We start from the raw sequence: 27,017 nt of genomic DNA, 5'->3' as shown, positions 1-27,017 counted from the left end.
GTGTCAAAGTATTCAGTAATTAGTATATGTAACTTTAGAAATAATCTTTATAGATTAACTAAGTGATATTCAAGAAATGAGGTTTTTAGGGGCACCTGGGTAGCTCAGTCAGTTAAGCTCAGGTCATGATCTAAGAGTTGTAAGATTGAGCCCTGCATTGGGCTCCATGCTGGGTGTGGGGCCTGCTTAAGATTCTCTCTCTCCCTCTTCCCCTCCCCTACCACTCATGCATGCTCTCATTTTCTCTCTTTCTCTCTCCCTCTCAAAAAAAAAAGAGAGAGAGAGAGAGAGAAGAAATGAGGTTTTTAAAGATTTTCTAGGCCCCTGTGCCCTTACATGAATGAAGTTTATGAATCTGATAATCTCAATAGCCTAACATTTACAAAGCAGAAATGTAGCCTACATCATCATTTGGTTCTCATTCTCTCCACTTAATAGAAACTTCTGTCCTCTGAGTCTGATGGCCATATTGTCTGAAGGGTAAGTACATGGGCTTCCAATCTACCACAGCCTGCCTTTATCACATTAGATAAGTCACTCAACCTTGTTTGTGTCAGTTGTATCATCTATAAATTGGTCATTGTTTTAAAAAATAGATAATTTAATACATATAAAGTATATTAAAAATCTAGGAATAGAAAAAACTGCCAAAATAAAAATAACACAAATATTTTAACATATATTAGCCTAATATATTTTAACAACTTTATTGAAGTATAATTGATTGAGGTTTATCAATATACAAATTGATATATATTGAGGTATAATTGATATACAAGGCTGCATATATTTAATGTATACAATATGATGAGTTTGGACATATGTAAACATCCATGATACCATGATACCATGATACCATAACCACAATCAAAGTAATAGACATATCTAACACCTTCCAAAGTTTCCTTATGTCCTTTTGCTTTTTTGTTTTTGTGGCAAGAACACTTGACATGAATCTACCTTCTGGACAAATTTTTAAGTGCACAATACCATACTGTTAACTATAGGCAATATGTTGTCTAGCAGATTTCTAGAATTTATTCATCTTGTATAACTTTTTTTTTTTTTTAGAGAAAGAGAGAGAGCACATGCTAGTCAGCAAGGAGAGAAGGAGAGGGAGAGAGAGAATCTTAGGCAGTCTCCACACTCAGCCCAGAGCCCAATGCAGGGCTCAATCTCAGGACCCTGGCTGGTCACTTAACTGACTGAGCCACCCAAGCCCCCCATCTAGTATAACTTTATAGCCATGGATTGACAACTCCCCATTTCCCTTACCCTCCAGTGTCTGGCAACCCTGATTATATTTTCTTCTTCTATGATTCAGACTATTTTAGATACTCATATAAGTGGAATCACCGAACATTTGGTCTTCTGTAACTGGCTTATTTCACTCAGCATAATGTCTTCAAGATTCATCAGTGTTGACGCAAAAGACAAGATTTCCAAGATTTTGTTTATTTATTTGAGAGACTGCACAAGCAGAGGACAGGGGCAGATGGAGAGGGAAACGCAAACTCTCCACTGAGCAGGGAGACTGACACTACTCTGGTGCTTGATCCCAGGACTCTGAGATATGACCTGAGCACCCCAAGATTTCCTTCTTTTTTAAAGGCTTAAAATTGTTTCATTATACTACATTTATGGGATGTAGCAAAAGTACTAAGAGGAATTTTAGAGTAGTAAATGACCAGGGGATTGTTTTGTGTTTATTTGAAAAAAATGTGCATTCTATTTTTTTGGATGGAATGTTTTTTATATATATCTTTTAAAACCATATTTTGAACTAGGCTTCAAGTAAAAAAATGTTCTTGTTGAAAAAAAAAACTTTAACTGAAGGTACTCATTTAAAATAAAGCATATCAAAGGGAAAATGGGTGGAGTGATGGGTGAAATAGGTAAAGGGGATTAAGAGTACACTTATCATGATAAGNTATATATATATATATATAACACTGTATGTTAACTATACTGGAGTTAAAATAAAAAACTTAGTAAAAAATAATTTTAAAAAATAGGTGAAGGGGATTAAGAGGTACAAATTTCCAGTTATAAAATAAATAAGTCATGAGGATGTAGTGAACAGCATAGGGACTATAGTCAATAATATTATAAATAATATTATAATTTTGTATGGGAATCATTTCATGGTGTATAAAAAATTGAATCACTATGAAGTACAGCTGAAACTAATAGGATATTGTATATCAGTTATACATCAATTAAAAAAAAATTCTCACCTCCCTTGAGAGGGACATGGTTTTCATTCTTGGCCAAAGTAAAAAGACATATACTGTAGAAAATGACTTTGGATTATAAAGTCCTAAGTTTCGGGCAACCCTTATCCATGTGACTTCGAAAAATCTCTTTGTATTTCTGATTCTTAAATTCTTCATTAGCAAAATGGGAAAAATGATTATAATAAAGTGAGAAACAAAGAAAAAAATTAAAAAGAAGAAAGATTTCAAATTAACAACTTAATTTTACATTTCACAGAATTAGAAAAAGAAGTACAAGCTAAGCCTCAAGATAACAGAAGAAAAGAAATAGTAAAGATTAGAGCACAGGTAAACAAAATAAAAGAGAGGAAAACAACAGAAAATATCAATGAAAATAAGAGTTGGTTTTTTTGAAAAGATAAACAAAATTGACAAACCCTTAGTTTGACTTAGAAAAAAAGGGAGAAGTCTCAAATTAATAAAATCAGAATGGAAGAAGAGACATTGCAACTGATGTCACAGAAGTAAAAAGGGTCATAAGAGACTAGTGTGAACAATCATACACCAAAAAAATCGATAACCTAGAAGAAAGATAAATTTCTAGAAACATACAACATGCCAAGGCTGAATCATGAAGAAACAGAAAATTTCTTCAAACAAATAACTAGTAAGGAGATTGTATTGATGATAAAAAGCCTCCATACAAAGAAAAGCCTAGGACCAGATGGCTTCACTAGTTAATTCTATCAAACATTTAAAAAATTAATGTCAGTCAGACTCTTCTAAGAAACTGAAAAGAAGGGAACACTTCCAAATTCATTTTATAAGGACAAAATTACCCAGATACCAAAGCCAGACAAAGACACTACAGAAAAAGAAACACATAGGTCTTTATCTGTGATGAACATAGATGTAATTATCCTCAACAAAATACTACAAACCATGGGGCATCTGGGTGGCTCAGTCAGTTAAGTGACTGCCTTCGGCTCAGGTCATGATCCCAGGGTACTGAGATTGAGCCCTGCATCTATCTGGCTCCCTGCTCGGTGAACCTGCTTCTGTCTCTCCCTCTACTGCTCTCCCTGCTTGTGCTCTTTCACCCTCTCTGTCAAATAAATAAAATCTTAAAAAAAAAAATACTACAAACCAAATTGAACAACACATCTTAAGGATTATACACTAAGACCAAGTGGGATTTATCCCTTAGGTATAAACATAATTGAGTACACCGAAATCAATCAATGTAATACACCCAAAAGAACAAAGGATAAAAATACAGAATCATCTCAATAAATGCAGATTACAAATTTGGCAAATTCAATACCTGCTATAGACTGAATAGTTGTGTCTCCCTAAAATTCATATGTTGAAACTTAATTTCGAAAGTGATGGTATTTGGATGTGAGGTCTTTGNCGAAATCAATCAATGTAATACACCCAAAAGAACAAAGGATAAAAATACAGAATCATCTCAATAAATGCAGATTACAAATTTGGCAAATTCAATACCTGCTATAGACTGAATAGTTGTGTCTCCCTAAAATTCATATGTTGAAACTTAATTTCAAAAGTGATGGTATTTGGATGTGAGGTCTTTGGGAGGTGATTACAAAAGAGTCCCTTATAAATAGGAATCATGTCCTTACAAAAGAATCCCCAGAGAGCTCCCTTGACCCTTTTCCATGTGAGGATACAGGGAGAAAATAGTCATCTATGAACAGGAAAGCAGGCCATCACCAGACACCAAATCTGCTGGCAACTTAATCTTGGACTTCACAGCCTGCAGATCTCTGAGAAATAAATTTTTGTTATTTATAAACCACCTAATCTGTTTTATATTTGTTGTAATAGCCCAAATGACCTAAGAAAATACTCTTTATTTTTAGATTTTATTTATTTATGTGAGAGGGAGAATGAGTGAGAGAAAGCACAAAGAAGGGAGGGACAGAGGAAGAAGCAGACTCCCCGCTGAGCCAGGAGCCTGCCATGGGACTCAAGCCCAGACTCCGGGATCATGACCCCAGCCAAAGGCAGATGCTTAACCAACTTGCCACACAGGCACCCGAAGAAAATACTCTTTAATGAGAAAACTTTCAATAAACTAGGAGTAGGAGGAAAAAACCTACTATAGTGACAGCTATAAATGAAAAGCCCAAAGCTAACATGATACTCAACAGTGGAAAATGGAAAGTTTTTCCTTTAGAACAAAAACATGGATGCCCACCTTCACACTTCAATTCAATATCTTCCTGGAAGTCCTAGCCATAGCATCAGAGAAGCAATCAAGCAAGGAGAAAGAAAGGAAGGAAGGAAGGAAGGAAGGAAGGAAGGAAGGAAGGAAGGAAGGAAGGAAAGAAGGAAAGAAAGAAAGAAAGAAAGAAAGAAAGAAAGAAAGAAAGAAAAGGAAGGAAGGAAGAGAAAGAAAGAAAAAGAAAGAAAGAAAGAAAGAAAGAAAGAAAGAAAGAAAGAAAGAAGAAAGAAAGAAAGAGAGAGAAAGGAAGGAAGGAAGGAAGGAAGGAAAGAAAGAAAGAAAGAAAGAAAGAAAGAAAGAAAGAAAGAGAAGGAAGGAAGGAAGAGAAAGAAAGAAAAAGAAAGAAAGAAAGAAAGAAAGAAGAAAGAAAGAAAGAGAGAGAAAGGAAGGAAGGAAGGAAGGAAGGAAGGAAGGAAAGGAAGGAAAGAAAGAAAGCTATCCAAATCAGAAAGGAAAAAGAAATTTATCTCTGTTAACAGGTGACATGATCTTACATATTGAAAATCCCAAAGCCTGCAGAAAGAACTGTTAGAATTAATAAATGAACACAGTGAAGTTACAGGATATAAATCAACACACAGAAATCAGTTGCATTTCTATTTACTAAGAAAGAATTAACAGGAAAGGTAATAATAACATCAAAAAGAATAGAATACTTAGAAATAAATTTTCCAAGGACATGAAATACATGTAAACTGAAAATTATAAATCAATCATTAAAAAATTTTAAAAAGATACAAATAAATGAAAAGACTTCCCATCTTCATGATTTGGATTGATAAAATGTCCATATTACACAAAGCAATCTACAGATTCAATATAATATCTATCAAAATCCTAATGGCATATTTTTAAAAATATGGGGAAAACAATCCTAAAATTCATACAAAACTAGAAAAGACCCAAAACTGCCAAAATAATCTTGCAAAAGAACAAAGCTGGAGCCATCACACTTCCTGATTTCAGGATATATTACAAAGTTATGATAATTAAAACAGTATGGAGGACTACCATAAAAACAAGTATATAAACCAATGGAGCAAAATAAAGATCCCAGATTAAATCCACATACATTCGTTCAAATGATCTTCAATAAGACTGCCGAGAAAAAAAAAATGGATAAAAGTGTCTTCAATAAATTGTGCTGGGAAAACTGGATATCTACATGCAAACAAGTAAAACTGGATCCTTATTTTTTACCACACACAAAAATCAACTCAAAAGGGATTGAAGATTTAAAGGTAAGACCTGGAATTGTAAAATTCTTAGAAGAAAACAGGAAAAACTTCATGACATTGGGCTTGGCAATGATTTCTTGGATATGACAGCAAAGCACAAGCAACAGCAAATTTAGACAAAAGAGACTACATCATACTAAAAGCCTTCTGTACAACAAACAAAACAATCAAAAGATTGAAAGGCAACATACAGAGTGGGAGAAAATATTTGCAAACCATGTATCTGAAAAGGAATTGATAATCAAAATATATAAGTAGTTGCAACTCAACAGCAAAAAATAAAAAACCCGATTTAAAAATGGGCAAATGAATCAAATAGGCATTTCTCCAAAGATTTACGTATGGTCAATAGGTATATGAAAAGATGCTCAAAATCACTAATCTTAGCAAAATGCAAATTAAAACCACAATGAGATATCTCACACCTGTTAGGATGGTTGTTACAAAAAAAAGAAATAGGTAACAAGTGTTGGCAAGGATTTGGAGAAATTGAAACCCTTGTTCACTGTTGTTGGGAATGTAAAATGGTGTGGCTGCTAGGGAAAACACTATGGAAGTTCCTCAAAAAATTAAAAATACAACTACCATGTTATCCGGTAATCCTACTTTGGGTCATATATCCAAAAAAAAATTTAAATTATACTCCCAAAATGATTTTTGCTCTCCCTTGTTTATTGCAGCATTATTCACCATAGCTACAGAGTGGGAACAATTGGAATGTTTATCAACAGATGAATGGGTACAGCAAATGTGGTATACACATACAATGGAATATTATTCTGCCTTACACAAAAGAGAAGGAAATCCTGCCATATGAGACAACATGGATGAACCTTGAAAACATGCTAAGAGAAATACATAAGCTACAGAAGGACACATACTACATGATACCATTTATATAAGGAACCTAAAATAGCCAAACTAATAGAAACAGAGAATATACTGATGGTTGCCAGGGACTGGGGAGAAGGGAAAACAAGTTGCTGTTCAACTAGTATAAAGTCCCAATTACACAAGATAAGTAAATTCTAGAGATCTGCTGTACAATATTGTACCTATAATTAACACTGAAGTGTGCACTTAAAATTTTATTTACAGCATAGATTTTATGTTAAGCATTCTTACCACAATAAAAATAAATACACAAATAAAAATAAGTAAAAAATTGTTGGTTCCCATTAAAAAGGAATTGCTGCCTTGTTTAGGGTTAAAAGAGGTATAATGTCCATTTGCTACTATGTGATTTGCTGCTCTCCTTGTGAGATAGTGCTAGATCAAGAGCTCATCATTGACTCTATTTGATGTTAGGTTAGATATTCAGTGTCACTGATAGTTAAGATCAGTCTTGGTTAATGCGAGCCCATAATTTTGAGCTCAGGGGTAGGATCCATCCCTGCCACCATGATCACCCTGTTCAAGTACTTTTTGTATCCTATACAATTTTGTTGGAGGAAAAATTTGTGTTCCCTTTCAAGCATAAGCTCTACATAACAAGCCTAGATTAATAGAACTAGCTTCATTTTAAGCTCTGATCTTAATCTGGTTTATTGTTGTACTAGTCACAATATATCAGAGACAGACTACTATATTTGGCAGAATCAGGGTCACATGCCAGCAAAATTCAGTACTTTTAGATAGAAAAATATACAAGAAGTGATTCCAGTTTGAGATGCCCTGAATTAATATAACTCCATAAGAGAAAACCAGCAAAATGAATTAAATGTGGTCAGTACAGGGTTTGCTGTTTAATGATATCAGGAAATGAACAAAATCCTTGATATAGTTTAGAGTTGTGGAAGGCATTTCAGATGAAATCCCTCAGACTGAGTGTCAAAGTCTTATCTTCTCCAGCTTAATAGGACAGAGAAAGAAAACAAAATGAGATATACACATCATTTCCAAAGCAAGTCAAAGTTGTTCTATTTTCAGAAGATAAAAAAGCAGGAAAAATAAAATAATAATGTTTCCTGGGCAAGCCATCATTTCCTTGTTTACTGTAGAGTCTGCTGTAGTTTCTGAATTTTTAAAATAAACAAAAAAAGGTGAGTATTCTTCAGTTATATATGGAGAAATAGCCCCAAACTCTCTGAGATATGTTGGAAATGAAGCCAATGAGAAATAAGGTAAAGTTATTGAAAAAAAAATTCTGCCTGGGAAAAAATAAAGATACTGTTTTTGTAAGATAAATGATCCTAAAATGTAATAGATAGTAAGTTAATGTAGTAATTTGGCAGAAATATTTGATTAGTATGCCTGCCTTATTTAAAAAGTGAAAGTTCCTATAAAAGAAATTTGAACAAATTGGAATTTCAGTGGAAAAGCTATCTTCATTCCAAGTCAGAATTTTTAAAAAATGTAATCAAAGTTACTCTCTAGGAATATTTTGAATGACAAGCGGGCGAGTTCAGTCTCAAAAAAATCAGTGGGCTAAGTTTTTTTAAAGATTTATTTATTTATTTATTTTAGAAAGAGAGAGCACCAGTGGGAGGATCAGAGGGAGAGGGAAAGAGAATTTTAAGCAGACTCCACGCTAAGCTGATGCAAGTCTTGACTCCGGTCTCAATCCCAGGATTCTGAGATCATGACCTGAGCCAAAACCAAGAGTCAGATGCTCAACCGATTGCCACCCAGGTGTCTTGGGAAAAATTTATTTGAAGTATTTACCTAAACTAAGATACTATTTAAGCCCTTCAAACAGTGAAATGGAAAATTCCCCTTATAAAGTTATATTAACAGGAGACAAATAAATTCTGTATTCTGTCCTTTTTAAGGAAAAAGCAGTTTCTTTCATCAGCCTTGCCAGAAAAATTATAAGTAAAATTCATCAAATCTGAAATCTATTAAATGTTAAATGCATAAAATATGGTGGGCAAGTCAAAGGTTCAATGGCTTAAAAAATACTCATGAACATTTTTCTATTGAATTTACTTTGCCTTGATGACATTCCACAGATTGAAATTTTCAATAAAGTACTGTTTTGATAAACATAATGCTAAGCTAACTGAATTTAATTCTGACCAAGATAAATATATTGGCTAATATGATTGGTCAATAGAAAATTTAAAAGGGGTATTCTTCCTTTGTGTTTCATACTTTGAGTCTTGGTTTCACACTAAAGAATAATTAAGACTTTGAACTTCACACCCATTATGTTTTGGGAGGTACATGCCTGATACTTCAAAAAACTTAAAAAATCCATTGTTCAATTTTCATACTTTAATAGATGCATTTTGATAAAGTGTGGGACTCAGAGCAGGGGTCCCTGTTTAGAGTTTATAAGGCAGTACTGTCATGGAATCTCATCTGTGCCTTTTTTTGCTTTTCCATGGCTCCATTTTTCTCTGGACAGGATCTGACTTCACTAGGGATGACCAACCAGAGAATCCAGAAAAAAAAAGAACAATAATAATAATAACAAGAGAAAGCCAATGACATCCACAAGCCAATGACAGTGTTTTACAAATACAGAAGAAAGTTGATGACTGAAAATACTCATCATATTTAACAACATGGAACCGCGTTTTGAGCTGTACTGGGATGATGAGTATATGCCAAGTGAACAAATCTATTTGTGGCTTAAAAATTTTTTAGAAGTTTGGCTGTAGATGAGGTAAGTCCATTGGTGAAGGGAGATGTGGAGTTAAGGGAGGTTTAAAAAAACACTTTATTTAGGTATAATTCTTTTTTTTTTAAGATTTATTTATTTATTTATTTATTTTATGTAAAATAACCCATCATTTCCAAAGGGGAAGAATTTTTTAAAGTTATTTTACATAATCATGGAAGTAGCCCAGTTCAAGATAGATTACTATAGAAAGCAAAGAAAGGATAATTAATATAAAATGGATAATTAATATAAAATGTTCAAGAAAAAGTCAGAGAATTTAAAGCATAGGTGAATACTGTTGGTAAATACCTATGCTTTTGCTACAGGAGGCATATCTCCACCAATGAAACCAATCTAAAAAGAACGGCCAATGTTGCAGATGTGAAAAAGATGGTTGGGTAATAGATATGTTAATATCTTTAATTTTTCTCCATGAGGTAAACATAAAAGGAGAAGTAGAGGTTTGGATGTTTAAAGGTATTTTTAGAAGTCTGAAACAATATTGCAAAGAATAAGAGTTTGAAGTGACAGAGAAATGTAATAAAATTTGGGGGTAGTTGGAAATTCTTAAATGTAAATGAAACTATTAATAATATTCATTTATGTTGCATTCTTGAGGAGGATGAAACAATAATGTGCATTGCTATAAGAATTGAAATAAACAATATGAAAATAATTTTCTCTGTAACAGGATAATATTTTGCAATATTCCTTTATGTAAACATGCACACATATATATTTGTAGTTTCCTAACAGTCTTTGCCCTCTCCTCAAAGAATCAGCAGCATCCATTTCCTGAGGAAGACATCAAAACTAAAGGATCTTTCTTCTAGTGTACCACTGTTTCTGATTTTTCGGAAGCCCAAACTTTTTAATATAAAGCGGTAATGTGCTGAAGGGCTGGGGGAACACATACAATATTTGAAAGAATATATTATTTAGGCAGTTTCAGAGTATTTTATAAGAAAGATACCCCAAACACATTGGCTTAAATTAGGTAAAAATATATTCTACTCTCATAGAAGAGTCTAAGGTTGTGGTCTAGTGTAGTGTAGAGGCTTAGCTGTGTTGACAATCCAGGCGCTCTGTCTTTGTCTCTCTCGTTTTTCCATCCTCAACACACAGCTTGTATCTCCAGTTCCCATAATCCAGGTCCACATTTCAGTCATTAGGAAATGGAAAACAGAGGAAGTTTAAGACACACCCATGTCTTGGAAGAAGTTGCCTATCCCTTATCTGCTCACATTTCACTGACCAGAACATATGACCATACCCAGTTGCAAGGTAGAATAGAAACTATAGCTTTTCTGGAGGAACGAGGGAGTACAGAGAAAGAGGGTCTAGATTATGTGACCAATTAAAATGTGAAGATTCCATTTCTAAAGGAAGAAGAGTAATAGATTTGGGGGTAAGCTGGCAGTCTCTAACACAATATACCCCTTTGGTATATTGAGAATATACACACAGAGAGTGCACTAGACAAGCAACCGAATGACTGATCATGTTACTGCATTCATCTCAAAGTCTAAGTTCTCTGGGTTATGGACATTCCTCTTCTGCAGGTCCATACATGACTGAAGACCAAAAATTAATAGTCATGTTAGCTGTCTTTTTCTATCTCAAGTAGGTATCACAAACAAAAAGAGAGCAAGTTAAAAGCTCCCTTTCAGAAAAAGAAATAATGGGAACATTGTTAGGCAATTGTCATGATAAATCCTCACCAATACTGTAGCAAGATCCTTCACTGGCACATTTGGCAGTTATGATTTGAGTCTCTGAAAGGACCTCTTTGTCCACTATCCTTTGCGGCCACATATGAAGAGACATTAGATAATATGTCCTTCCTGGTGATTATATAACTCCTGCCGGCACAATTTCAAAATTCAATAGTCACAGTTTTGTGGTTTCTTTCACAAAAACAAACAAACAAAAAAACTATTAGTAGATGTTCAATAAGAAAACTAACAAGTAATAAAGTTCACTTAATAGCTCTCTTATCAAAAACTCAAGTAAAATACCTCATAATGGTGCTTAACTGCCAAAAGTCTCATTTATTTACAGATGGGTTGTTCCTCCAACTTAAAAAAGGACACTGTTTGGAAAACTGAAGCCTGGGCAGTGAAAACTTTACATGTACTGCAGTCTATGTGGGCGGTTTGGCTACCATCGTCTGTCAGAGGGCAAGGAATTGAGAATAGCTGAAGAAAAGCTTGTAGTCAGAATCTTGACTCTTTCAGAGCCTCTGCTATCACTGCTTTAATTTAGGAATACAGAATCACTCATCACTCATTGTTTCCACCTGTCAGGGACCCCAAATTCTAGTTTTATTCCTCAAGTTCAATTGCAAGCTATAGACAGTAAGAGGTTCCCTTAGCAAAGCTATAATCCCTCCCTTCTCTGCTTTCAATGTGTGCAACTGTGGATTGATTTCTTCAGGTGTTTGGTGAAAGTGGAAAGAAGAAACTGACACAAATCAATATTACTCATTTTAAGAACATTTCTCCAAGTTTCCTAAATATAGTTGGGTTGTGGCATGACTTCCAAAATATTACAAGCAACAGTTTTACCTTGCTGTGGAATAACAAGATTCACCAGTTTTCAGGTACACAATATACGTTTCCTTGGTGTCTTCCGATCAACTGTTAAGCCAAAACATTTTAGTTTTTTTCTCAGTGACCCATGTTTGGTAGAAAATTCTATGTTATTTGGGATAAAGATTTAGCTGCCAAAAGCCCAGAATACTGACAATTGTCCCAACTACATAAAAGTTAGAGTCTTCCAGGGAAAGATGTATGTGCTTGCTGATCCTGGGTACACATGACCCTCCTAACTTGTTTCCCTGACACTTTAAACATTTTCATCTTCTAGGGTCAAGATGTGTGCTTCAGCTCCTTGTATAATATCCACATTTTATGCAAAAGAAGAGAACTGGAGCATGACAGAAAAAATTACCCAAAACTGAATAACAAGGAAAGATTAAAATTTGGGTGACAGATCATTTCTATGTTATAGGAAAGCAAAGGCCACAACGCATTGTTTGGGGAATATACTTAGTTAATCTCACTGCTATTAATTAAGAGTCCCAGACTTAGTGAAGTTTCATGCTAATTTGTTAAAGTTACAGCCCTGTGGAAATTATTCAATTTTGTATCTAATCCAGTAATCTTAACATTTTTTTGTTAAATTGCCTATGAAATCCATGATTTTCAGGTGGTCTTTGAACCTGTAATAACATCTTGCTTGTTCCCTTATTAATTAACAGGTTATGTAAAATCTTTGCTACATATTCATTTTCTGTTTGCTTTTTACAATTTCGTCTTTCTGAAAATTAAACTGTATCAAGGGCAAGCCAGTCCCTTTAATGGCACAACCTGAAAGTTGCTCATATCATATCTATTCATATGTCTATGCCCATAACATGGTAACATAGCCACACTTAACTCCAAAGGAGGCTGAGAAAAAAAGTTGGTCTCTCTCTCTGTCTTTGGATGTCAGGGTGCCCTGTTAAAATTCAGGGAATTTATAATAAACAAAAGGAAAAATGGATATTGAAAGTCATCTATCATTTTATAATTTATCAGCCATAACTGATTTTCTTACCCTAGACAAAGCAATATTTCCCTGGGCTAGTTAGAAAGAGATAAGTTGAAGGGAAACAGTGTTGAATTCTGGAACTTATTCCTATTGTGAGGCTCTGCTACCCCCATAGGTTCCAAATATGAAGATAAATGCCAGAAAACACCCAAGTGCTTGAGGAGAATCTAAGCGTAGGGGTATCCTGTGCCTTGCTATTTGGGTGGAGCTTTAGAGCGTTAGCTCATGCTTCACATTGTGTGGACATCATAGAGCTGAGAAGGATATGAGGGCTATCTACGTTCAGGGACCTGAAATAGAAACCCCAGTCATTTCTCAAATTTGTCATGGAACAGGGAGCATGAAAATATGTCCTATGTGACCCAAATGGATTAAGATATATGTAGAAGAGATGCTTGCAATCAGGAAAATAGAAAGCATTAGCAATATGTTCAGACTAATAAGCCAATGAAAGAGATCCTGTATCTAAGGGATGCCTGGGTAGCTTGATAGTGAGTCTTTCTCTCAAATGTAATGTTCTTCGGCATTATCTGAAACCCTGTGTTGAGGATTGGGCATCTGAATTGACCAAGTTCCTATTTTGTTGCTTACCACGTAAGGAATGGGTCCACAGCAGGGAGATTAACTGAGGGAGGTATATAGGCAAATGACACCACATTCCCAGCTTTTCTGCAGTCCCCCAAGCAATCACTGTGTTAAGTTTCTGGGATTAAAGGGTTTATAACTAGTGTGAGAGACTGATGACGATAAGTTAGGGAAGACTAGAGTAGACTTTTTCTCTCTAATTTTTTTCATTATTGAAACAGGGCTTGTTTACAATAGTTCAGTAAAGGAAACATTGGAATTGGAAGAACAGAAGTGCTATTGTACTTGTCTATACATCTACCTACTACTTACTTTCATCCAAGTAGGCTAGACAGGAGGCAGCAATCTCTTATTATAAGGACCAGGTAGTAAATATTTTTGGCTTTGCAGAGCATACCATCACATGTAGAAGTACTCCCCTCTGCCACTGTAGCACAGAAGCAGCCACAGATTGTACTTTCACACATCCTTGGACATCATTAAAGCGGTTATTCCATTTGAATTGACTTATAAACTGTATTTTATTTGGAACACAAGTAATAAAGACCTATTCAATTGTTAATTATAATGAAAAAATTAACAACATATATTAAGAGTTTGAGTACTGAGTTAGTCAAGTCCCTTCCTTTGTATGCATATTTTTTATAAATTTGTTTCTTAATAATCATTTACTGGAAATTTTCACTTACACATTAATTTTTAAATGTTGTAGTCATAACAAACACTATATTATGAGAGCCTCAAAGTTCCAATAAAGATTAATATTCCCCCAAATAATTAAATTGGAAGAGAATACAAAACCTAAATTTTATTAAAATTAAGACTTACCTCATTTTAAATATATGCTTGCTTTAATGACAGTTTGAATCTTGAAACTTATTATTGCTAATTTCATTTTGAAATCAGCTTTTCTTTCACAGTTATAATGATAGGAAGTATCATATTACATGTTATCATCTTCATCTATAAGTAATAATATACCTCAATCAAATTGCACGAGTCTGGCCATCACAAGTTAAATTATTAGTTTTTTAATTGCTATATTCTACAATTCAGTAATTATAGCATAAATATTTCTCAAGTCTTTTCCCACGTATGAGTTAAAATATCACCATGACTTGCTTAAGGGTTTCAGTTAGAAATAATATTATAATAGTGCTAATTCTTATATTCTTCTTCTTTGAGATTCTTAGTAATATTGGCATTAGAAATCTTCTACACGCCAGTTTTTCGACATGAAGAGCACCTGTACAAACTGCTTACCAGTTCAAGAACTGCCACTGATATTTAGTGAGTAGCCTCCTGATTTTTACTCTTAGTATTACAAATAGAAAATAATCTTCTATATATTTTTTCTCCTAAAAATCCATTTATATAATTGGTTATATTATTGTTTCTTTTAAAATAAAAGAAAAAATGCATTTTCTCAGATAAATTTGGAATACATATGTTGTTAGGGTAAGGGGGTAAACTCCCCATATAGAAGTACAAAATGAGGAGTTTTATATTTCAGACTTTTGGCTGAGGCCTCCTAAGGAAAGATGATTATGCTTAGTGACCTCATATTCTAAAGAGAGGTGCTGGACAGATGTTTATAGGATTTGCTAATACAAACAAAAACTTGCCTATGGACCTCAGATTTGCATCTGTCTCTTCTCTCTACAACCAGCTTACTCCATTCCAGACACACTTGCGCCTTGATGTTTCTAGAATTAGCCAGGCACCATCTGGCCATAGGTCCTTTACTCTCCTGCTGCTTTTGCTCAGAATGCTCTTGTCTCACTCTTGTCTTCTTCAAGTCTTTGTTCTAATCTCACTGATCACCAAGCTTAACACTGTAGTCACCTTATGCTTTTGCTTACACTCACTATTCCTCCTACACTGCTCTACTTTTTCTTTTTCCTAAAGCTCTTGTCATTTTGTATGATATGTCATGATTTGCATATTTCTTGTGTTCATTATCTATTTCTGGCATCTAGAACGTAAGCTCCACAAGAGCAGGGTAGAACAGAGATCTTTGTCTGTTTTGTATATAGTTACATCCTAAGTATTTAAAATAGTGTTTGGCACTTTGAATTGGCCTTAATCTGAGCAAGCAGTGCATGGACTTCCTAAGTATGTCACATGGTTTGCCCAAAGTTTATTTTGATTGAACCTTACTTCATTCAAGCTAATGTTTGACTGCCTATCTCTAGAACAAAATGTAAGCAAAAAATCCATTTTAACATGCAGTTTAGCAATTCTTAGTAGAGTAAACTGATACGTTTGACAAAGTGTTTTTCTCCATGGGGGTTTGCCCAGCAAACATCTGTCATTTCAATCTACACATTCTCCATCTGCAAAAATGTTAGCTACATCATTACAAAGTTTAACATTCTATTGTCTCAAGATTTTTATGTCAACTGAGAGGTCAGCTCATGAAATCTTTAATATAATATCTGCATATTTCCTAAAAAACATAAATTGCAATATCTAATCCATTAGCCACAGGTAGGGGTTAAATCAAGATTGGAAAACACAAATTATGTTGGAAAATGTTCCTCTGCCTTTAAATAAGATACGTAAAAATTATAATTCCTCTCTCATCTCTACTATGTTATTTATTGGGAAGGTCACCCTAGACCCAGTATACAAGGCAAAATATAACCATAACTGTTTATCTTTGAGGCCTTAGAGTTCTATGTTTCCATAATTATATTTTAGGAACATTACTGATTTTAGAAAGTCCAGTGTGTCTCAGCCTAGATTTTAAAAAGCTAGTTATTTTTAGAATGAACAAGAGAAGGATTTTATCAAAACACAGCTAGGATTGGGGGATTACTATGCATCAAGACAGAGAGGGTTGATTAAATGAGGTGAAAATAAACCCTCAATAGAGAGGAACATTGAGAAGCAACTTAGTTCTTAGCTAGTGGAAATGTGAGCATCTCAACATAAGCCAGTTGCTTATGATGAGATGAACAGAAAGTCATGTTGGTAAGAATATTAAGGTGATTAAATTATTATTTGGGTCCAGGAATTTCGTGACCTTTCTTTCCAGAGTCTCAAATTATCCATGTCAAATTTAAAAAGACAACCTAAAACAACAGGATGATTTTCTCAACTAGCTTTTAAAATTACTCTTTTGTAAATTACCTAATTTTGCTATGTAAAGAGAGTTATAAATCCTTACTCTTAGAGGTTTCCCAGTATAATTCTAACCTGGTTAATGAGTATGTATGATCTCATTGTTATATAGAGATGACTGAGAACAATACAGCTTACTTCTCAAACACTTGTTAGTGCTACCTTCAGCAGCCCTAATATTAGCAATTACAATCCAGGCAGATACATGAAGAGAACTACAAGGAGAAACCTGAAGTCTCTCCTTGAAAGAACATGCCTCAGTTTAAAGCAGGGGTATAAAAAGGGAAGGCAGTAACTTGTTATGGATTCCTTTTGTACCTTCTTTCAGTGAATCATTTGGTGAGATTGACTCAGAATTTTTTTTTTCCTCTGAAGTAAGAACTAAGAAATTAATTAAAGAACTTCTTTGAATTAGTGGGATTATATGGATCCCTATTTTATAGCCAATAGATTGGACAATATACAATGATTATATTACATTTTATATCAAATGTATCTCATTAAAAAACTAGATTGGTATTTCAATTGATTTTTAAAATTTTTTCCTGAATTGTCATTGGAGCCAGTATTATTTTTATTATAGAGTAATCAGGAAGGGACCAAGGGAAAACACTGGGTTTGAGGCCCTCTTATCTTTCCAGCACACTGATTCATAGTAAGGTAAGACTCTCCACTGCAACTTTTTATTGATTGAATGGATTACATTAACATGTTCCCTTATTTTTGATAGAAGCATTTAGCTCCAATGGTTAGGAGCAATAGGTTGCAATTTGGAACAGTAGAAAAATGAGATTTTAAAATCCTAGAAACCTGAGTTAAATCTTTATGCAGCTGAGTTATGACTATTTGCCCATAGGGAAAAAAATCCCTGAATTAATCTGAGCAATAATTTCCTTAAGTATAAATTAAATAACAATAATATTAATCCCATAGGGATATAAGAGTATTAAGTGAAATAGTGCATATTACATACCTTTGAGATTTGCTCTGTAAACTGTGTTAAGTCTGGGAATTGACTGAGAGTTTTATGATTCAAGTTAGACTTTTGTTCACTTGATCTAGAATTCTTCCACTATACAAATCAAGTAAGAATTTAGTGAACTTTGCATCTATTTCATTTTTAGAAACACCATAATTAACTAGCCAACACCATAGGTCTCTGAGAGTCAGGCTGTTCTGATTGCTGCTTTGACTCTTGTTCATTATGAAAACCATGCCCACCTTGCCTTTGTCGATTGAGTGCAGCCCCTTGGCCTGTGGCACCCTGGGATCCAATTATCCCCATTGCATTAGGTTTCCAAATTCAGTGACAACAGTTACCACTTTAATTTCTGACCTAAGAGAAGAGTTATCACAGAGCTCTTCAAGGATGCTGTGCTGAGAATGTAACAGGCACTAATAATGTTATAAACATTTTACTATTGTCATATAAATTGCCATAAGAATTGTTAATGAAACATGTGTTTACCCAAAATAGAAATAAATGGAATTATATGCACAATGTAGAATATACAGTATGACAGTTCTCTGAAGTGCCCGGTAAAAATTCTGATTCTGGAGTTCCAACTTAACTGTTCTGAAGCAGAGAGTATGCAAGTTAGTCTCCAAAATCTGTATTTTTAGCAACTTTTCCATTTTACTTTTATGCATGCTAAATTTTGAGAATATTTTTGTAAAGTATATTGCTAATCTAATTACATGGTGCAATATTATCTTGATTTCTACTGTCCTTTGTTGCAACATTTTCATATTTTTTTCATTCCAGAATTCATAAAGACAATGATAAATTGGTAATGATTAAATCACTCTATAATAGAGGTAAGGTAACATCAACTAAAAAATACTACATATATGTATAAACACAAATTAGTTATATATGTATGTATATATACATAAATATACACATACCACAGACTATATATAATGTGCATTTCTCATCAGTCATAACCCACTTTTCTAACTAGGAAGTGGCAATAAACATCTTTAACTGAGTTTGACTAAGAGAAATATCTCCTAGTGCAAGTGAGAGTTTCTTCTTCCAATTCTCTATTTCTCTATTGTTTAGTAGTCTGTTCATAGCTCTGTTCTATCTATGTTTCATATGTCAGGATGTCCACTATCTTATACTGAACCTCTGGATTATACAGAGAAATCGTGTCTTCATTAGCATTAGCAGTTCCTTTGATTTCAACATCTCCAGATTACAGTATTAGTTTCCGACTCATTTTGAATAGGAAACATTGATAATTCTGTACACATATTGCCTCCCAAAGCAAGGGCCATAGAAACACAAAACCTACATAGAAATACAAAGCATACATAACAATGCTCTTCAAATCTTTAAGTGTGCACTGGAAATAAAACACCATATTAAAGGTGAGCAATATCATCAATCTTTTGTTACTGTTATTGTAGCCTTTTGTTTCTGTTATTGTAGCCTTTTGTTTTATTAACTCCATATGCAAATTAAGCAACAGACTAAAATGGATTTCAAAGTGTTTGAAAAGCATGGCAAAAAAACGTGGTGTGTTTATCTGCTTTAGAACCACAGTTATAATTACCTCCTTGCTTATCTGAAGGTAATATTTTAGAAGTGTAGATAGAAAGAGACATCAGAAGAATTCATGCTAAAGCAATATGTTGAGCATCTCATTTCTTCTCTGTTGACCAATTGTTAACAATACCAGAAATATTATTCATAGACTGGTTTTATTGCCACCAAGTGAAGACCTTGGAAGTTGTCATTCCCATCCCCACAATGAAAAAAAAGCTGAGCAAACATAAATCCAATGACTTTTTTGTACCCATCAGAGACTGAAGTCCCAGGGCAAACTATCACCCCAAAATCTAGATAGACAAGCAAATTCAGAATCACAATCTAGATCTCTTTACCTGGAGCAGAAGCCTCTGAACACATAATCTGGTGGAGACGCTTACAAGGTAACTGTGATTACTTGCTGGAGGCTGAGTGTGGACTAAGGTGAGAGCAAGAAACTTTTGGGGACTACAGTCTGGCAGAGGGGAGGGTACTTTATTGTGGATTTTATAGCCAGGAACCACACAAGGTTCTCATGGTAAAGAGCCAGGAAAGAGCCATTCATGACACTGTTAGGGGGAGGAGAATTTTAAAACACACACAAGAACATCCTCTATAACAGAAGTTTACTTTTAAGAGGAAAAGACTTATAAAGCTTTATCCCAACAGACTTATAAAACTCTATTCCAACAGCTTTATCACTCTCCTACAACTTGAAGCTTTTTGCCTTGCCTAAGTGGGGAACAAAAGCTAAGAAACACTTTATAAAATTCACAGCCCAAGGACAGAGGCCCACTACAAGACTGAAATTTAATCATGAGATTATGGAATGTTTCCACTTCCCCACACTTTAGCACATACCAACAGAGCTTATAGCTGAGAGATCTATAATACACAGAATCTCTCTGAGGAGAAGTACTCAGGGAAGCCCAAATCAACAGGGAGGATTTAAAAAAGCAAGGATATTGGAAGAATTTGAAGAATCATGGCAACATAGCTACAGCAAACATTAGACACAGCACAATCCCTACCCAGATAAACATATTTAAGGCCAATATATGTCCAGCTGTCAACAAATATATATATACATTGCTACTATTATTTTTAGAATTTCCCAAATGTCCTTGACGCTCAAAATAGTTTGGATTGAGTATGCATTCCATCTCAGGTAAGATAAGAGTGTTAGTCAGGATTGTATACACCATTGCTTCATTCATTACCTTTTATTTATGAGATTGGCCTTCCTATAAATCTTTATGGAGGAAAAACAATTTTTTTAAGTTTTCTTGTGCCAAGACACAAGATTAATAAATTACTCCCACCTTCAAAAGGAATAAATATAAGCTAGAAACAATAAGTCATAGAATGTAAGCTTTAGAAAAAACTCACCAAGGCAGCTGACTGATGTTTACTGTCATAGAGGCATAGATCCTGGTGTTAGTTGGGAGGTCTACAGAATGGACATGTAGCAAATGGCAACAAAAGTGTATGTAACCCATTTAATGTGTTATATTTCTCTCTTCATTAAAAGACAGCCTGGAAAATAAAAAAAATATATATTCAGTAGCAACCAAAGTATGGGAGTATTTATATGTCAGATGTGGGAAAAGTCCAAAGCAACTTTGATTAAATATGGTATTTTGGCATTTTGTAAACTAAAAACTACATTAGTTACTATAGTATTAAAATAAAAATGCCAAATACCTGAAAAAATAACAAACAATGAAATTGCTAAAAACTTAACACTCTCTGAATTAACATGCTACAGAATCTAACTTATTTTCCTAATTTCCTAGTTAATATTTAATATCCTAAGAGGATTGAAAGGGGAGTAAACAAAATTCCTATGGAGAAAGATACAAGCTTTAATTGAACTAGGTTTATAGGTACATCAAATAATTACTGCAACAACACCGACAACAGCATTAGTTAACGTGAGTTACCTCAGGTTTGCCCAAGACAATCCTGGATTGCTCATGTTTTCCCGACTTAAAATATTAGTATCATCTCATTTGACCCTAAAAATGAACCTTTAAGACCCTTTGGGATTTTCTTTTGCTTACTTCTCCGGTCTCATGCCACCCTCTCTAAATTCAACTCACTCTAACTATTCAGCACTTCCTCTGGTTTTATGAATAATACCCTGAGGTTATGGCATGAGCTCTCTATTGTGCCAGAAACGCTTTGCCTCTTGTTCACTGGCCAACTCTTATTAATTTCTCAGACTGCATTTGAAATATTCCTTTCTGAGGGAGGCTTCCTTTAACGCTACAGCTTGATGCCCAGAGTAATTCATTAGGTCCCCTTCAATTGCTCTAATAAGCCTTTTATTCCCCTTTTGTAGTTCTTTCTTGTAGGTATAGTCTCTAATGTCTACCTTCCCTTCCAGACTATAAGCTCTACAAAGGCACGAACCAAGTTTAGAAGTAATAATCAAATATAAAAATGATCTTGTACTGGCTAACTGAACATAATAAAATAAATTTAAAAAAATTTTAAAGATAAGAATGATCTTGTGATGCCTCTCAGAACTTCACCAAACAAAGGAAGAAACTGAGGTTGAGAGAATTAAGTATAATTCTCAAGGTCACATTCTTGGTAAACAAGAAGTCAGATTTCAAACCCAGGTGTGCCTGAACTCAAAGACTTTGCTTGTCATATTTTAAAAATAGACAACAAATAACATGACACATTATGTTTTGGAAAATGAACCTACTCTTTCAAAAATGTGAAATTAAATCATCTGGTAGGTTTGGGTTATAATTGTTTTTTTTAAAAAAATAGATTTACTAAGGTTTACTTTACATATAATAAACTTCAATTTAAATTATACAATCAGACATGTTTTGCAAATGTATTCAGTCATATAACAACCGTTAGACTCAAGATATAAAACATTTCCAAAACACAAAAAGTTCCCTGCTGCCTCTTTGCAGTCAGTCTCCTCCACCCATACTTGGACCCTGGCTAACATTGATCTGTGTTCTGTCACAAGAATTTTGCCTTTCCTAGAATGTCATATAAATGTAATCACACATTATGTGAACTTTTATGTTTAGCTTCTTCCACAGTTTTTGAGATTCATCCAGATTGTATATACTTCATTCTTTTAATTGGAGAGTATTCCATTCATACAAATATACCACATTTAGTTCATCCATTCATCTGTTGCTAGACATATGGGTTGTTTCAAGGTTTCAGCAATTGTGAATAAAACTGCCTTAAATATTTATGAGGAAATTATCATGTAGATATATGTTTTCATTGTATTTTAAGCAATATCTAGGAGGAAAATGGCTGGGTTGTATTGTAAGAATATGTATAACTTTATAAGAACCTGCAAAAAGTTTTCCAGAGTGATTATAAGATTTTACATTCCTTGTAACTAGATATGAGTTACCAATCATTCCATATCTCATTTTAAGTGTAATTTTGTTGTTGTTTTGTAAGAAGAAACAAGTATAGAGATGATAGAGATTCTTAATATGTTAACTTGGTTTTGGATCTGTCTCAGAGGAGTGGTGTGATCCTGGTAGCATTTGAAAAGCCAGTTTAGGTTTGGGATTTATGTGAAATTTCTATTAAGGATAAAACTTTACTCTTTAATCAAGCTAACCCTACCCAGCCCATCAATTCTTTATTAAAATCTTATCCAGTCACCTTTACTGCAAGAAGAACAAAAAAATAAATTATTCAAATGCAATGTGGTAGGCACTTAGCTCTGTTATAAAAGAGAGATGTTCCTTAAGTCTTTATATTACAGTTCAATAAACCATTAGAAACATGGTATACAAAGTCTAAGTTATTGTGTTAATTTCCTAGGGCTACCATAACAAATCACTAGAATCTGAGTGGCTTAAAAAACAGAAATGTGCTGTCTCACAGTCCTAGAGGCTAGAAGTCTGAAATCAGCAAGATTGACTTCTTCCGAGGGGTGTGGGAAAAAATCTGTTCCATGTCTCCCCCATAGTTTCTGGTGGATTGCTGGCATCTTCAGATTATAGAAGCATCACCCCCATATCTTTCTTTACCTTCACATTTTTTTTCCTGAGTGTGCATGCTTGTGTCCAAATTTGACTTTTTAAGGACACCAAAATAATAACATCATTTTAACTTGTTTACCTCTATAACGACTCTCTCCAATAAAGTCACTTTTGAGATACTGGGGATTAGGATTCCAACAAATAATTTTGGGGGATACAATTCAACCAATAATAGTTATATGAGATCCAATGATGGCTGAGCTTATTATCATAATGTTAAATAATAATTATTTGTAAATTCATATTAAGGTTAAGTGAAAAGATACATACAAGCTTCTTTATAACTGAATTGCTTTTAACAAGATTTCATTTTTATGAATTTCTTTAAGAGTAAGAATATTTCAGTGATAATAAGTGATGACAAAAATTTTTGAAAACAATTTTCTTGCTATTATGCAAAGCAAAAAGAAAATCATTGAGAAAATTCTAAAATTGATAAATACAGGTTTTATTGGAGGTAGCACATTATTTAATGTTAGATAAGGGACCATATTTTAAATACAGTAAATATCTGTTTAGGTGTTTATTTTGGAAAATTACAAAATCAATGAAATATGAAGAAAAGGTATTATATAATTTTAATAATTTCATATAGGGGGTTCAAATGTAATCATGTATATAATTTTCTAAGTTCGAATGTTTTTATAAAAGTTACTTTAGTTAAAATGGTACCCTGAATTTCATATAATTATAAAACAACTCACGTCTAACTCTAAACCATAGAAATTGATCCTAGAGTGAGATTTATTCTGTGGTTATGGAAGGCAATGGCATTTACAACTGGAATAAATTAAAGCAGATGAAGAGAAAAAATTTATTCTGTGTAATACTACTTCAATCTATTCTTAAATGACTATGCCAATCCATATTCATCAATAAAAGATATGGTGTGTGCAAAAAAATGAATAAAAATTTATCACCAAGAAATAGCCCATGTTTTACAAGCATAGAAATTGTTGTATTATAATCTAAGTGCATTTCTTCTTCACTATGTGCCATACTCAAGGTATTAAAAAATATGGGTAGAAACAATTTATTAAACACTATTTCTCTTATACTACGTTTAGAGAGAGAATTGGGGAATATTTTCCATTGCTTTAGATGAACTTACCCCTCCAATATTCCTGGATCTTTAAAGAAATGGTACTATGCTTCATTGTATTATGTGTGCTTATTAAAATTCTAATAATCAATTCAATGAGTTAAGTCTAATTTTCACAATTAAAAAAATTTGCTAAGAATTGTTACATTAATATGCTTGAATTTCAATTCTGAATGCAAAATTACTACTTATTAACAGTTATATAGTATGCAAAATAATGCCCTCTCCCCAAGACATGACATCCACATCCTAATCCTTTGAACTTGTGAGAATGTTACCTCATGTCAGAAAAATACCTTGCAGCTGTGATTAAGTTAAGGATTTTGAAACAAGGAGATTACTGTGAAATATCCAGGTGAGTCTGATGTAATCACAAGTGTCCTTATAAATGGAAAAGGAAAGCAGAAGCATCTGTCAAATAAGGAAATATGACAGAAACAGAGATCAGAATGATGTGATAGCTGGCTTTGGAGATGAATAAAAAACCTGAAACATTTTATGAGGACCCAAAACATCGCCACCCAAGAGGATTCAATTGACACTTACAAAACATCATCACCCCAGAGGATTCAATTGACACAAATACTCCACCCAGCCACTGAAGAATACACATATTTTCAGTATTAACAGGATACATGTTACATCATATTTGTAGATTGGAAGAGTCAACACAGTAAAGGTGACAATTCTCAAAATCTTATCAATATCCCCACAAGTTTTTGTAGATATGAACAAGATTGTTCTAAAATTTATCTGTAAAAGCAAAGGAACTGAAACAGTTAAAACAGTTTTGAAAACGAAGAATGAAGTGGAAGGAATCAGACTTCAGATTTCAGACTTATCATCAGTAATGCAAGACTGTGCGGTAGCATAGACACAGAGACCAAAGAAACAAAAGAGAGAGCCAAAAAATGGACCTATACAAATATGCCCAAATGACTTTTGACAAAGATGCAAAAGCAATTCAATCAAGGAAAAATAGCCTTTTCAACAACTGGTGCTGGAACAATTGGATATACACGAGATAGATCGATGATTGATAGGTAGACCAATAGATTGATGGATAGACAGAGCCTTAACTTAAACCTTACGACTTTCACAGAACTTAACTCAAAAAGGATCATATATTTAAAATGTAAAATATAAAACTTTTAGAATAAAACATAGGAGAAAATCTTTGGAAACTAGGGCTTATTGGAGAGCTCTTAAACATGGCAGAAAAAGAATTCTGAAAAAAAATTGATTAACGTAACCTCATCAAGATCAAAACCGTATGCTCTGTGAAAACTCTATTAGGAGAAGGAAAAGCTTGCTACAAAGAAAATATTTTCAAATCAGGTATCTGACAAAGAATTCATACATAGAATTTACAAACACGCAAAACTCAATGTTAAAAGAAGCAAATACTCCATTTAGAAAACGGCCAAAAGATATGAAGAGACATTTTACCAAGGATCATATATGTATAAAAAATGAACAGAAAGGGTGTTGAACATCAGTAGCCATTAGAGGAATGCAGAATAAGACCATGATGCACTATCACTATATACTTGTTAGAATAACTTAAATGAAAAAAAGAGTAACAATACCAAATGCTGGTGAGGATATGAGGAAACTTGATCTCTCCTATGTTGCAATTAAGAGTGTAAAAGAATATATCCACTCTGGAAAATAGTTTGGCAGTGTCCTTAACTAAATATACACTAACCACCTGACCCAGAAATTGTACTCCTGGGCATTTATCCCAGAGAGATGAAAACTGCTGTCCATAAAAACCTGTACATGAATGTTCATAGCAGATTTATCTTTTTTTTCAGGCTTATTGTGGTATACTTGACCAATAAAAGTATAAGATATTGAAAGTGTACAGAATCTTTATTTGTAGTAGCCCAAACCTAGAAACAACCCAGGTGTCCAAAAACAGGCAAATGGCTAAATTGTGGTACGTCCATACCATGACATATTATTCAGCAATAAAGAGGACCTAAATGTTAATATACACAATTTTGGTGGTTATCACTGGTATTATGCTAAGTGAAAAGAGTTTTTATCAAAAGATCACATTTTTACTCCATTTATACAACATTCTTGAAATGACCAAACAGTAGAGATGGAAAACAGATTAGTAGTTAATAGAGATTACATGGTGGAAGGAGGAAGGTGTAAATATAAAGGAATTCTTTGTGGTGATAAGATATCTCTGTACCTTGATTGTAATGATGATCACACAAAACTACACATGTGATAAAATGAGTTTGAATGCTACACCCATATTATATCAATGTCAAATCCTGGTTTAGATATAATACTATAGTATCATGTAAGATGGAAACAGTGGGGGAAACTGTGATATATACATATGTTGTATTAGGTTTCTTTTTAACTGAACTCATTTTCTGCTTTATCCAAGAAAGGAGGAAGAAAAGACAAGGAAGCAGAACAGGAGGAAAGAGAATAAGGTCGAGAAGAAGGAAGAAGAGAACCACCAAAATAGTACAGAAGAAGCAGAATGTCTATAAACAATAGCTTTATCAAGAATCAAAAAGATTATAATAGCATAGTTGAGCACCTGAAGTTCTGCATAGGAGGAAGGCTTAGGTACTATAAATACAAACAAATCTGCAAGTCTTTTGTTTTCTATGCATCTAATATAAAAACATAAAAGTTAGTAGCAACTCACTGCCCTTTGAGCTAAGTATAAACATTCATCTTTTGAAAT

Source organism: Ailuropoda melanoleuca, chromosome 1 (assembly GCF_002007445.2).
Source record: "Ailuropoda melanoleuca isolate Jingjing chromosome 1, ASM200744v2, whole genome shotgun sequence".
NCBI lineage: Eukaryota > Metazoa > Chordata > Mammalia > Carnivora > Ursidae > Ailuropoda > Ailuropoda melanoleuca.
Note: the sequence above shows the minus strand (reverse complement) of the source record.